Genomic DNA, 14,144 nt, shown 5'->3' with positions numbered 1-14,144 from the left:
TTGAAATATAAATCTTTTGTAACATTAAAAATGTCATCCTTGATAAAAATAAAAATAATAATTAGTTAAATTTAAAAAATGTACAAACTCTTTAACAGTGAATATATATATATATATATATATATATATATATATATATATATATATATATATACATATACATATATATACATATATATACATATACATATATATACATATATATATATATATACATATATATACATATACATATACATATACATATATATATATATATATATATATATATATATATATATAAAAGAAAAGAAAAAAAAGTGCTAGTATTAGTTGGTTAAGTGCTGGCGAAAAAGACACACACAGTGGTGTGAAAAAGTGTTGGCCTCCTTCCTGATTTCTTCTTTTTTGCATGATTGTCACACTTGAATGTTTCAGATCACCAAACAAATTTAAATATTAGTCAAAGATAACACAACTAAACACAACATGCAGTTTTTAAATAAAGATTTTTATTATTAAGGGAAAACTACATCCAAAACTGCATGGCCCTGTGTGAAGAAGTGTTTGCCCCCCTGTTAAAACTGAGGTTTATCACACCTGAGTTCAATTTTCAAAACCATTATTCACAAATGACAAAAACACGGAACAGTGGAGAACCTTCCCCGGAGTTGCCGGCCGACCACAATTACCCCAAGAGCACACAAAACTCATCCAAGAGGTCACAAAAGACCCCACAACAACATCCAGAGAACTGCAGGCCTCACTTGCCTCAGTTAAGGTCAGTGTTCATGACTCCACCATAAGAAAGAGACTGAACAAAAATGGTCTGCATGGCAGAGTTCCTAGATGAAAACTGCTGCTGAGCAAAAAGAACATAAAGGCTCATCTCACTTTTGCCAGAAAACATCTTGATGATCCCAAAGACTTTGGGAAAATTATCTGTGGACTGACGAGACAAAAGTTGAACTTTTGGAAGGTGTGTGTCCCATTAAGTCTGGTGTAAAAGTAACGCAGCACTTCAGAAAAAGAACATCATACAGTAAAATACTGTGGTGGTAGTGTGATGGCCTGGGGCTGTTTTGCTGCTTCAGGACCTGGAAGACTTGCTGTGATAAATGGAACCATGAATTCTGCGGTTTACCAAAAAATCCTGAAGGAGAATGTCCGGCCATCTGTTCGTGACCTCAAGCTGAAGTGAACTTGGGTTCTGCAGCAGGACAATGATCCAAAACACACCAGCAAGTCCACCTCTGAATGGCTGAAGTAAAACAAAATGAAGACTTTGGAGTGGCCTAGTCGAAAGTCCTGACCTGAATCCTGTTGAGATGCTGTGGCATGACCTTAAAAGGGCGGTTCATGCTCGAAAACTAGGGGTGCACCGAAATTTCGGCCGCCGAAAATTTTCGGCCAAATGGCATTATCGGTTTCGGGCCGAAATAAAAAAAACAGCCGAAAACGTAAACCGAAAATGAATGTCACCCGCCCATCCGTGAGCAAGCGCTTAGGTTTCACTCACGGTCGAGCTGTTATCACGCGTCTGCCTATCAAAGATTAAGCATGTCAAAGGGCTGTCACAATCAAAAAAAGCTTGTCACAAAAGCTGCACAATGGATCGGACCAACCAACACAAGTTTCGAAAACGAAAACAGGGAATCGATTTTAACGGCCTTCTCACGGAGCGCGTCCAGCTCGTCACTATACGCTCGCAGCGAACGCGCGTCACACAGCAACTGCAGGTTCTGACACACACACACACACACACACACACACACACACACACAGAGCCTATTAGTGCATAATATCAATGTAGCCTTCAGTAATGTTTTTCATTGATGTTATGGCAGTCCACATTGCTGACTTGTGCGCGTCTCAAGCGCCCTCTTTACGTTCGCCCTAATGCCTGTTTAGTTGTCGGTGGATTTGCCTATATTTGGCATTGAAAAACGGATCAACGCCAAATATAGGCAATTTACTAACGATTCAATGAACACTTTGCCTATGTCTCAAAAATCGAACAGGATTTTTTTTTCACAAAAGTGACAGCCCTATACGAGAGGACAGCAAAGTTGCAATATGTAACATTTGTTCTGCAAAAATCTTCAGAGTCGTTAAAACGGAACGGTCATGACGATCCTGCCGAAGAAGGAAAAAATTGTGTTTTTTTTTGCACGATTTAAAAAAAAACTATTTTATTTGATGGAACACAAAACTTGAAGAATAATTATTATTTATATTTATTGTAAAAAATATTTTATCTTTTGTTATGTAACTGTTAATAAAAGTTTGATTATTATATTGTGATTTTTCAATTCAGATCCATTAAATCCAAGCAATATATATATAGGCTACGTTTTTAAAAGAAGCCATTTTCGGCTTCAGTTTCGGTTTTCGGCCAAGTACATCCTAAATTTTCGGTTTCGGCGCAGAATTTTCATTTCGGTGCATCACTATCGAAAACCCTCCAATGTGGCAGAATTACAACAATTCTGCATAGGTTAGTGGATCAAAATTCCTCCACAGCGCTGTAACAGACTCATTGCAAGTTATTGAAAACGATTGATTGCAGTTGTTGCTGCTAAGGGTGGCCCAACCAGTTATTAGTTTTAGGGGGCAAACACTCTTTCACACAGGGCCATGTAGTTTTGGATTTTGTTTTCCTTTAATAATAGAACCTTCATTTAAAAACTGCATGTTGTGTTTTCTATTACTAATATTTAAATTTGTTTGATCTGAAACTTAAGTGTGACAAACATGCGAAACAAATAAGAAATCCGGAAGGACACTTTTTCACACCACTTCGTGTGTGAGTATATATATCTTTGCATTATGTGCTATTTTTAATTAGTTATTTTTATTTTAGTTATGGCTCATAATGCATAAAGCTCAACATTTAATTAAAAAGACTATTTTTCTTTCCTTAATACGTCTTTATGATCTTAGATATCTGGGAAGTCGTGGCCTAGTGGTTGGAGAGTTTGACTCCTAACCCTAAGGTTGTGGGTTCGAGTCTTGGGCTAGCAATACCAGGCACTGAACCCCCAACTGCTCCCCGGGCGCCGCAGCATAAACGGCTGCCCACTGCTCCGGGTGTGTGTTCACAGTGTGTGTGTGTGTGTTCACTGTGTGTGTTCACTGCTGTGTGTGTGCACTTTGGATGGGTTAAATGCAGAGCATGAATTCTGAGAATGGATCACCATACTTGGCTGTATGTCACATCACTTATCCTACTTGATTCCACTGCAAACTTCCATTCAGTTCTGACTCAATACCTACTGTTTTTTCATTGAGGATTCAGGAAGAGATAATTTTATGGAATTAATTAGTTTGCAAATTTCTTTTCTTTTGTTGACTAGGAGCATAAAATTCATCAAAATATATTTTTGGTTTATCAAAACTGATAATGATCAACCTTAGGCCAATTTAACAGTAATGTACATGTGCCTGTAGTAAAATGAGTTTCTGAGCAGATACCAGAGCTTCCCTCTGGGTGGCGCTATACATCTGAAGTATTCTGCACTGTATAATGTGACACGCTATGAAAGTAGTGCTCTGTTACACTTAAGTTTTAACTTTATATTTTAGTTTCTTGCCTTTCTGCTTATCTTGGTCATAAATTAACCCTCTAGTGTCCACTACAGTGGACATATCATTAAAAGCCATTCTGACCACTCAAGGTGTGATGTTACACCCAAGCAACTATGGAGTTCACCTTTAACCAGTTCCCATAAGTCTACCTGACTGTCCTCCTATTTTGTAGTGGTTATTTATGGCACTATAAAATCAACATGACTGATCTTTTCAGTACCATACAATTGAATTTTAATTCAGTAATGCATTTCTTTTTTAATTTAACTGAAAATGCATCTAGTTGCTGTAGTGGATGTCATATACATAAAATTATATTTGTTTACTGGGATTTTTCCCTTAAAATGTTTAGCTACTGTCTCTGAAACCACCATTGAGTGGCATCTTACCCGGTTTCCTTTTTCATTCTCTCTTTCATGTCTCGGTTTCCTTTTCTTGCTGTTCTAATCTGTCTCCTCTTTCTCTTGCATGCACACATTCGTTTCATGAATCTTTTTCCTGTTCTCATTAATGTACAGAGGTCCTTGTCCCTTGAGTGAGTTTTATACAGGATTGGATAGACCGGCAATGTGATGTGTTGACCTACATGAAGCGTTCCCATCAGGGACATTGTGCCACAGTTCTTACACCACAGGTGTGAAACTATCCATCTCCAAACAATCACTCGTGTCAAACAATACATGTTATATATCCGGCCAGATGGTAATAATGTGCTCACAGATCATCATAACCAAGGCTAGGATAGTTTCGTACAGGACGCTGTTGATTTGAAGTAATAGATACGAATATTAGAATATTTGGAGACCCTGTTTTGACACTTAACATTATGACATTTTGACATTTAACTACTACTAACTAACTAGTTTCTTGCTCCTTAAATTTAGCTTTATATTTTGCTTTGAACTAGGGCTGGACCATAAATTGATAACTCTAATTATCACAATATAATTTTCCTAGATAAAATGAATTTGATAAATGTTCGATATAATGTTAATGTTCATGCACCAAAAGCGGAACGAAACGGCATAATCCTAGCTTCACCATGGTATTGTGACAAAAATATAGGATTTTCATATAAAATGTTCCTGTATTATTAATTTAGACATGTGTTAAATGAGTAATGGAATATAGTTACAATATTTTTCTGTTATTAAGCTATGGTGTTTCTGCATTTATACTAGATATATTTAGACTATTGTTTTTCATAAAAAATACCTAATCATATAGTTAAAATTTTACCATGGTATTGAGGTTCCTTCTATATGTGTTTTTTTTCTTACCATGTTTGTCATGATCTAAATGTTTGCTACTATGGTAGACCAGTGTTAATCAATAAAAAAATAAAACTCAAACAGTGAGAATAATTAAACTTCACCATATAAAAATGAGGTTGTCACAATTTTTACAGATGTTACAGTTTTTGATGATGAATATAAACCACAGTCTATGATATAAACTTACTGCGGCCAAACTACTCAAGCTTCTGTAAAACCAGTAACAAACCAGATCTCTGCTAAGAGATTTTGCCCTTATTATCCTGGTCAACCTCATTGTTTTGATTCTGTTTTGGTTGCCAGATTTAAAAAAAAAAAAAAAAAAAAAAAAGCAGGTCAGGAAAGCAGTGTTTAATTCCCATGATTACCTCTGTTCTATTCCTGTATGTCTAAACAATCTTACATTACCACTCAACAGTATGGAAAGAGAGTTTTGCTCACCGAGGCTGCATTTATTTGATAAAAAAATACAGTAAAAACTGTAATATTGTGAAAATTATCACAGCTTAAAATAACTTTTATTTTTTAAATTGTAATATATTCCTGATACAAAGCTGAATTTTTAGCATCATTACTCCAGTCTTCAGTGTCACATGATCATTCAGAAATCATTCTAATATGCTGATTTTCTGCTCATGAAACATTTCTTATTATTATCATCAGTGTCGCAAACTCTTAACATTGCTTCATATTATTTTGGAAATCGTGATGCATCCTTATTTTCTGATTCTTTGATGAATAGAAGTTCAAAGAACAGCATTTATTTGAAATAGAAATATTAGGTAACATTATAAATGTCTTTATTGTCACTTCTGATCGATTTAATGCATAATTTATTAGCATTTTGAAGAATAACATGATTTCTGCATGTCACCTTCCACCCATGACTCTGGGTTACCTTTGTTTAACACAACCAAACCTGACATTCATAGTTCAGAGTTTGCAGTAAAGAGGCGCATGCTAGCGTGCAAATGCTTATGCAATGTTTGCAAATTGGTTTGCAAATGATTTTCCAAGGTATTTAATCTCACAGAGGCTTAGATCCTGAGGTCTATTGAATGTTAATTTATGGTGGTGTTGTAAACTACCTGTTGAACGTTTGGCCAAACCTTCTTATTCTTCAGTACTATATTCCATCTATCTTATATTTTATGCTCTGAAAGTTCTTGAAAAACCTGCATCCTGGGTAGGGGTGGGCGATATCTCGATATTTAAAATATATAGAGATATTTTTAAACACGATATGGATTTTGACACATCGTATATATAGATATATTGTTTATATTTAATTCTGATTCCGCCACTTTGCTTCTTTGCCTTCTCTGTGCTGTGCTCGCCCCCGCCTCCTTGTTTTTGTCCCCCCTCCCCTCGCGTGTACAGAACTAGTCTAAAAAACAAAGTCTTAAAAAAAAAAGGACAGCTGGCTCCATTATATGGAGATACTTCGGTTTTAAGGCGTAGGACGAACAGCAGGCAGATGTCTACTGTAGGGCCCAATGATTTCCGCGATGCAGAAAACGCGGACGGAATCGCAGAATCCAGTCATAAAAACGTAATTTACAGTTTTACGCGGAATGTCACGGAGTTTGTCAAATTTTGAATGAATTAATCAAAAGTAGGTCATGCACTTAAATCAAATCGCGATCTAGACTAATATCTGCAAATATTAACCCGGAAAAGTCTATTTAAATATGAATCCTGCATGTTCTGCGTGTCTGTGTTAATGAATGGCGCAGAAGCGGGTCTTCATTCATTAAACACACGGAAGCGCGCGTGACGCTCTCGCTGATTTCAGCGTCTTTCCTCTCACTAAATAAAGACGTGAACACATGAGAAACTTCTCTAGAACTGCACTGAGAATCACTTCATGAGCATCTGACTGTTTGATTTGAGTAAAACCAGCATCATATATCACATCATAAACCGTAGTATCACATACACAGACCTGTAAAGGTACGGTTACCCGTCAAAATAAAAGTATTTGCCAGAAATCTATTACTATTGTTCAGCAGAATGTACATAGCCCACTACTACTATTATTAAAATGAAATGAACATATTTTTTAAAGAAATAATAACACAACATTTCTTCCATGTTTTATTTTTAACAGTAAATCCCCTTTGTTTACCAAAAAAATAAAGTTTGCTTAATTTTAAATAATTAAAAGATAAATTAAATAAATGTTTTATGCCTTCATTTGACTACCAGAAAAATGTAAATACACAGAATTTCTGAAGGGGAAAAAAACATTTCACATAAGGCTATTTTAAGAATATTTTTTTTTTAACCAATTAAGTTGTTTTTATGCATTTAAATAATTACACATGCTAAAACACAGAATTAGGTAAGAATAAAACATATGGTGGAGAAAAAAATAAAACGTTTCATAGGGCCCTAAACATGTAATATTTGGCATATTTGTTTTTGCAGTAGTTTTTGCTCCATATCGTCCAGCCCTAATCCTGGGAAGCTTTTAAACAGTATTGAAGGATTTTGCGTATACAGAGATGGACATTTATAGACTGATTTTTCACTCTCAAGCCTAAAGATTTTTTATATACTATTTATGAAATTATATGCGAAGCTATTTACAACAACAGAAGAAAAATGCACATTTGCCTACAATTTAAATTTATCTACAAAACTTATATCACGCATTCAAGCAGAAGTCTTTAGATCATTTAAGATCAGGAGAAACCGATTATGTTCAAACTTTAGACTGGAAAATATCAACCCAACTGGCATGAATTTAGGAAAATAAATGGAAATAATGAGTGTCCGCAGGCTACTTCGTTTTGACAGTTTCTGATCAGACCCGTCATATTATACCACATCAGGTGGGAGTATGTTGCATTTTTACAGAAAATGAGCACTAATGTGGACACATGTTCACACACACATCTGTGTTTTCGGTTTGATAGTGAGAATTCTGCCGCTGCGGTTTCAGTATTGGTATTGCAAAGAAAAGCTCTCAAAAGATTTTGTGGTTTCACACATTTGCCATTCGATTGGCTGAAAGTAGAGGAATCCACCAATCTACACCCTTCAACAACTGTTGTAATACACCACTTTAGTGTGGTTTTATAAGGCCACGTCCCAATTATAAAAACAGTTTTGTTGTGAATCACTAAGTCTGAATCACCACATCCTGTCGAAAACTTTGCAGGTATTCTGTGCTGATGTAATTGTAGTTGGGAATGCACTTCTCCTTTGAAACCCTGGACCACATAACCAGTCTTAAGTGTACATTTTTCGAAATTGAGATTTATGCATCATCTGAAAGCTTTCCATTGATGTGTGATTAATTACAATTTGGCAATATTTGGCCGAGATACTACTATTTTGAAATCTGAGGGTGCAAAAAAAATCGCCTTTGAAGTTGTTCAAATGAATTCTTAGCAATGCATATTACTAATCAAAAATTTAGTTTTGATATATTTACGGTAGGAAATTTACTAAATATCTTCAAGGAACATGATCTTTACTTAATATCCTAATGATTTTTTTGTCATAAAAGGAAAATCTATAAATTTGCTATAATTTTGGCTATTGCTAAAAAATATAGCCCTGTGACTTAAGACTGGTTTTATGGTCCAGGGTCACCTTTATGATACGTGGGAAACCGTGTCATGTGTTAGATCCCTGCCCTAGCTCCAAGCATTCACTGTCCTTTCCAGTGCTGCTCTGCTTGTTATCCAGAGCACCTCCCCTCTATCCAGAGCTCGACCTGGTCTTTAGTGAACGGGGAAGCAGTTGACACCATTACTAACACACACACTGGCTATTTACTCTCAAGAGTGGGGTGACCTGACCCGGCCAGCTAAACAAACACTAATTAGACTCTTCAAAACAGTTTAACCGTTGTAGTTTACAGACTTTGGCCGTTAATAGCTCAGCCGTCTGATGTGAATGCTTGTCCACAGGTCAGTGGGTTAAAAGGTTCAGATTCTTCTACTGTAACTAGAGCCTGTTTAAATATGTTATTTTTCCAGCCATCCATTGAAGATTAAAGTTACACGGTGGATCGTAATCTTACACTGGAGGAAGTTGAATGTATGTTCAAGTAACAATGCACCTGTTTGTTTTTGGCTTGGATTTGCACATTTCTTCTGAAATGCAATGGGGCCGGCTGTGCATTTGACTAAAGACTCCATTTTTCCAGGCAAAATGTTGATATACTGTCATAAAGTTTTGTATTTGAATAAATATTTAAAAAGCATAGTTATGGCTCTAAAATCTTATTTAATGAGCCATGTTCAAAGTCATTTTTAACCTAAAAAAAACTTTTAACCTAACATCATTTGCATTGTGTACTTCTACACGTGTATTTATCTACAGCTATGCTAATCAACTCCTCAATAGAATAATTGTTTATACTGGAAAAATCATTAGCAAGTGTCGTCTTCATGATGCTTGATGATTGCGAGGATGCTGTTATTGTTAACTTAAACTTAAAAATAGTTTTTGGTAAATGAAATGAAGCTGAAATAAAATATATTATATGAAATACTTAAACTTAAAAAGCTAACTACTGCTAAATAAAAATAAATTGAATATATATATATATATATATATATATATATATATATATATATATATATATATATATATGTATGTTTGTGTATATATATGGAAATGGCAAAAGTACATAACAAAAATAGTACAATTTAAACAAATTTAAATTTAGTATAATAAATATAAACGTTATATGTGTAATTTATTATGTAGTGATGTTTGATCAAACTTTTAGTTGCAATGCACAGCCTACAGCTGCTTCTTGCTTTATTTTAACACTTTCAAAGAACTTTTGTAGAGGGTATTGCAACAAAACCCTTTTATATGTGTCATCTAGGCTTTTCTGTCCATTTCTTCAGAATTTGGTTTAAATATATGAACTTCCTTTTGTCAAGTCAGTTGTTGTTTTCACTTTCCCCTCAAGCAAGATGCTATTTCAGGAACAAGTGTTATTTTCTCTGATCTGTCTGAGGCGCCCTGGCAGACGTTAAGTGTTGCTCCTGTCTCACCTGGAGCAACACTAACCCTCTACCTCACATGTCTAAATAAAATCCCCTGCGTATGCAAAGTGCATTCCAACGAAAGTCCTGTTTATTTTCCTCTGCACGCACCGTAGGATCTCTTCCAGATACCTGCTTCAGTTGTAAACAAAGCTGTCTGGGCTGCATTCCTCTCCTTTTGCAGTTCGTCATCTTGTGATTGTAGATCAGATGCCAGAAATGCCAAAACATGATTTGATGGAGCGGGAAAGGCGAAGGGGTTAAAAGGATAGTTCAACCTAGGGATGGGTGATATGACAAAAAATCATATCACAATTTTTTTTTGGAAAATCACAATTCTTTTATCATGTTGGTTTTATTATTTTGTATGATTACAGGGTAACAAAATATAACATAAAAAAGAATGGCAGGCCAAAGTGGGTGAAGATACAAATCTTTGTCATTGTATACAAATAAAACAAATGTATTTCAGGGACAGTAGGTGTATTTAGCAAGAGATAACAAATATAAAAATGAAACACTATATACACTTCACTGTATAAATTATACATTGATTTTTATTAATTCTTTCCCCGCCAAACACAGAATTTTCTGGGTTCCCGTGTTCTAGCTGTTATACTTTCGGGAGTGTTATTATGCATCTCCTGAATGAGTCTAGAATGTGCCAATCAAAAACTCATGTGAGGAAGACGATGAAACAAGCAAACTCACATGTATGCACATGCATATGAAAAACGATGCAATTGTTAACAATAAACCGCATTTAAATGAGAACTGCCTAATGTTACCGTGTGAAATGTCGCTCCAGGAAGTGGTAAATACTGCACAAGGTTTGGGGGTGTTTGTGTAAGCGATCTACTGCATCTTTGCTTTGATCATCCTACTGAAGATGATCAAGATGTAGTATTTGACAAAAAAAAAAGAAGAAAAAAGTGATTTTTTTTTTTAAGTCAAAATGTTGCTTTTTTTTTATTAAACTTATCTACATTCAAGTGTTGATAAAAAAAAAAGAAAAAAAAAGAATGCTTGAAGCTAGAATAAAACTGATTTATTTTATTGTTTGTTTAAAAGTAGAGGCTCTGTTCTATATATTCATAAAACAAAATATTCTGGGGGCCATGAAATTTTTGTGAAAATCATGAAAAATGCTGGCGATAGCTGGCAAGTTTTTTCAAAAATGCTAGTGGCGAAAGAGTTAAAGCAACTGCATTGAAGTTCTTCAGTCAAGAGCAGTGAGTGGTTTTTCATTTACTCATTCTTAAGAGTTTCTTTCTTCTGTTGAACTTGAAAGAATGTGGGTAACCCAGCACTTGCTGGTCCCCAGTGACTTCCATAGTATTTTTTTCCTACTATCAAATTCAATGGGGACCAGCAACTTTTGGTTACCCACATTCTTCAAAATATCTTCTTTTGTGTTCAGCACAAGAAAGAAAGAAATACAGGTTTGGGACCACATTGAGTGACACAGAGTGAGTAAATAATGACAGAATAAAAATTTTGGGGTGAACTATCCCTTTAATGACAAGCGGCAGCATGTTTAGTATTATTAGAGCCTGTTTGCACCTGGTCACTTCATGTGTTTTCTCTGATCGGATATCCGATCAGAAAAAAGACCTTGTGTAAATTCCCTCCGAAACACTTTAAAGGTGGCTTTGATCTTGAAAATAGCTGATGATGAGTAAAATGCAGTGCCTATCTGTTGCTTTTGTTGATGTGAACTTACATTTTTTTTTTTTTTTTAACTTGAAGTAATGAATTTTAAACTTTCATTAATCTTCAAATCAGTCAGATCAAAGCAGATCAGCGCACTGGATGATTGTGGATGTGAAATGTGAAAACCATAGGTCTTTTTATTGGTCCCGCATACTATTCCACTCCTGGACATCATGTACTCTGGCTTTGTGGCAAACATGGAGCAAAGTTTGAAGCCATGCTGGCATCACTGGTTGCTACTAGATTTCTTTTCATTTCATTGATCTACCCCTTCTAGGACAGGAAAGTACAGGTCTCAACATAAGCATCGCTCATGTAACATCTTTTTGGTTTCTGTGAGACGGGAAATGGTATAGATTTTGAGGATGTTGACTAGTTTGATCCTGCCTAAACCAGCAAGCTTAAGTTGTCTGACAATGAGCTGTAGAGCAAAAGTCAAGAAGCATGTTACGATATCTATTGCAAATGCTGTTTATAATGTCCGTTTAAACGAAAACTGTTTTGAAACTCCGTTGTAAATGGTCTCAATCACTTGACTGGCAGACGGTGGTTGTGATAAGACCGTCTGCACCCTTTAACTTAGTTTTCTCAGTCATAGCTGCACAGTGAACTTTTGCACACCTGGAAGGCAGATGTTCAGCCAAGTCTCCCCAACTTTCACCTAGACACCATTAAGACTGTAAGAGCTGCATATTCTCTTGCCAGTGTACAGAAAACATTGTCATTAAAATCTCTTGGCCTCATTTCTTACAAAACCAAGCTGTTGATGAAATTGTATGGACACATAATTCAAGTCTGGAGTTTACACTGGATTTTCAGTGGTCATCTATGTCCTGCATGGAGCATGCCAGTAGACCGTCTCGTGAGCATGAATGAGTATATGTAACCGTCTGTGTGCTTCTGGAGCAATAGTAAGCTCTGTGTTACTCAACACCCTCATGATCATCGGCTGAATTTTCTGACACTAATGTAACTCAGTTCAGTCCGTACATAAGCCATTCTTTGAAATCTTACTGTACTTCTTCAGCTTTGGAAAGCACTAGGTGTACTTTGAAATACGTTTGTGATCTGATCCCCCTCATTGTGTTTGAGAATCAATATGTATTGATCTATATGGTCATAAATCAACTCAAGATGCTGGCGCAACATCGTGATGTCTATCAGCCATGGCATCGTCTATCGACCCAACCATAGTTTATTGATTTAATAACATACATTTGCACAATATACATTGGGATCCAAAAATCAGTGACCACTAGTAATCAAATAGGTAAACACAATTTGATTGAGAATTTGAATTGAAATATTAATATTTTGCTTTAGAATATACTTTCATGACAGCAGCCGATTTTAACTGTGGGTTTTCATATTTTGAACCCCACTAGTTTGGTATGGGTTGCTGTTGTTTATTACTGAGCTTCTTTTCAAATTGGCAATTGCATTTCTCTTTAAAGCATCCGTGTTGTTTACATGTGACACGTTATTGCTGCTGAAATATGTGAATGAAGCTCCTAAACTCACGTAGGGTGTGTAAAGTTTCTGGGAATCTTCAAATTCGATTCTTCTAATTTAGCTCATTGTGATGTCACAGCGGCTCTGCTTTTGGAGGATAAACCTTATCGATGACCGCCAGACCTCAAGGGCAGGTCTAAGCTCTCTGTTTTGTAAGCTGGGCCTGCCTCTTTCTCAGAATTGAGACACTATCTGTGGCCTACATTGGTGGAACTGAGCTTGTGGTTTTTCTCTTGCTTGGTGGACCTTTACTCTTCTCATTTCTCATGAATTCTATCAGCGGCATCGCTCTTTCATGGTAGACCTACCCAGTGAATTTCTCTATACCGCTATTTTTAATTGACTGTCAAACTCTTCTCATCAAGCTTGTGCGCTGGCTGCAGAGTGGTCATCCGCTCTCTTTTAGTGTTGGAAAACGTCCTATTTGCAAGGTGATCGTTGCAGTGGGCTAGTCATGTTTTCACTGCAGTTGATACTAGGGCTGTACTAGAATAATCGAATATTCGAATATTCGTTCGGTGGGGTGGCATTCGATTTTCAGTTTTGAGATTCGAATATTCTTTTTTTTTTTTTTCAACACGTGACTTCCGTCGCGGACTCATTCTCACTCATGCTTGAACCGCCCGTTGGCGAACGTAGTGATTTATTTCATCTCATACTGAATAGGTACAAAATGCCCAAGACCTCAGCTGTTTGGGAGCACTTTAAATTAAGTGAGGATGACAAGACAAAGGCAGTGTGTCAAATATGCGATTTGAAACTGGCCTACCACAACAGCACCACAAGTTTGAAAAATCACCTGAGTTCTGTAAGTAGCACGCGGCAAAAAAAAAACAAACAAAAAAAAAAACTGCTTTTATGCGCTTAATTTGCTATGATAAATAGGCTAATTGCAAATACGACACTATTTAAAAACATACAGCAGCACAGGCTAATAATAATTTGTTTATAGGTACATCCACAGGTATCGCAGCCATCAACATGCTCAACAAAACCCAAAACTTCACAGCAGATCCTGCAATTCCGAAAACCGTTAACAGAGAAAAGAAAGAGAGAGATAACA

At 36.0% G+C, this 14,144-nt stretch overlaps 1 protein-coding gene across 1 annotated transcript in view; it reads left to right on the top strand.

Moving 5' to 3' along the window:
- LOC132114874 (OTU domain-containing protein 5-A-like) overlaps nucleotides 1-14,144 on the top strand; it is a 28,389-nt gene that overhangs the window by 3,107 nt on the left and 11,138 nt on the right. The window lies entirely within an intron of this gene.

The sequence above is a fragment of the Carassius carassius genome, chromosome 34, assembly GCF_963082965.1.
Source record: "Carassius carassius chromosome 34, fCarCar2.1, whole genome shotgun sequence".
Taxonomy (NCBI): domain Eukaryota; kingdom Metazoa; phylum Chordata; class Actinopteri; order Cypriniformes; family Cyprinidae; genus Carassius; species Carassius carassius.
This window is presented reverse-complemented; position numbering and strand designations above follow the sequence as displayed.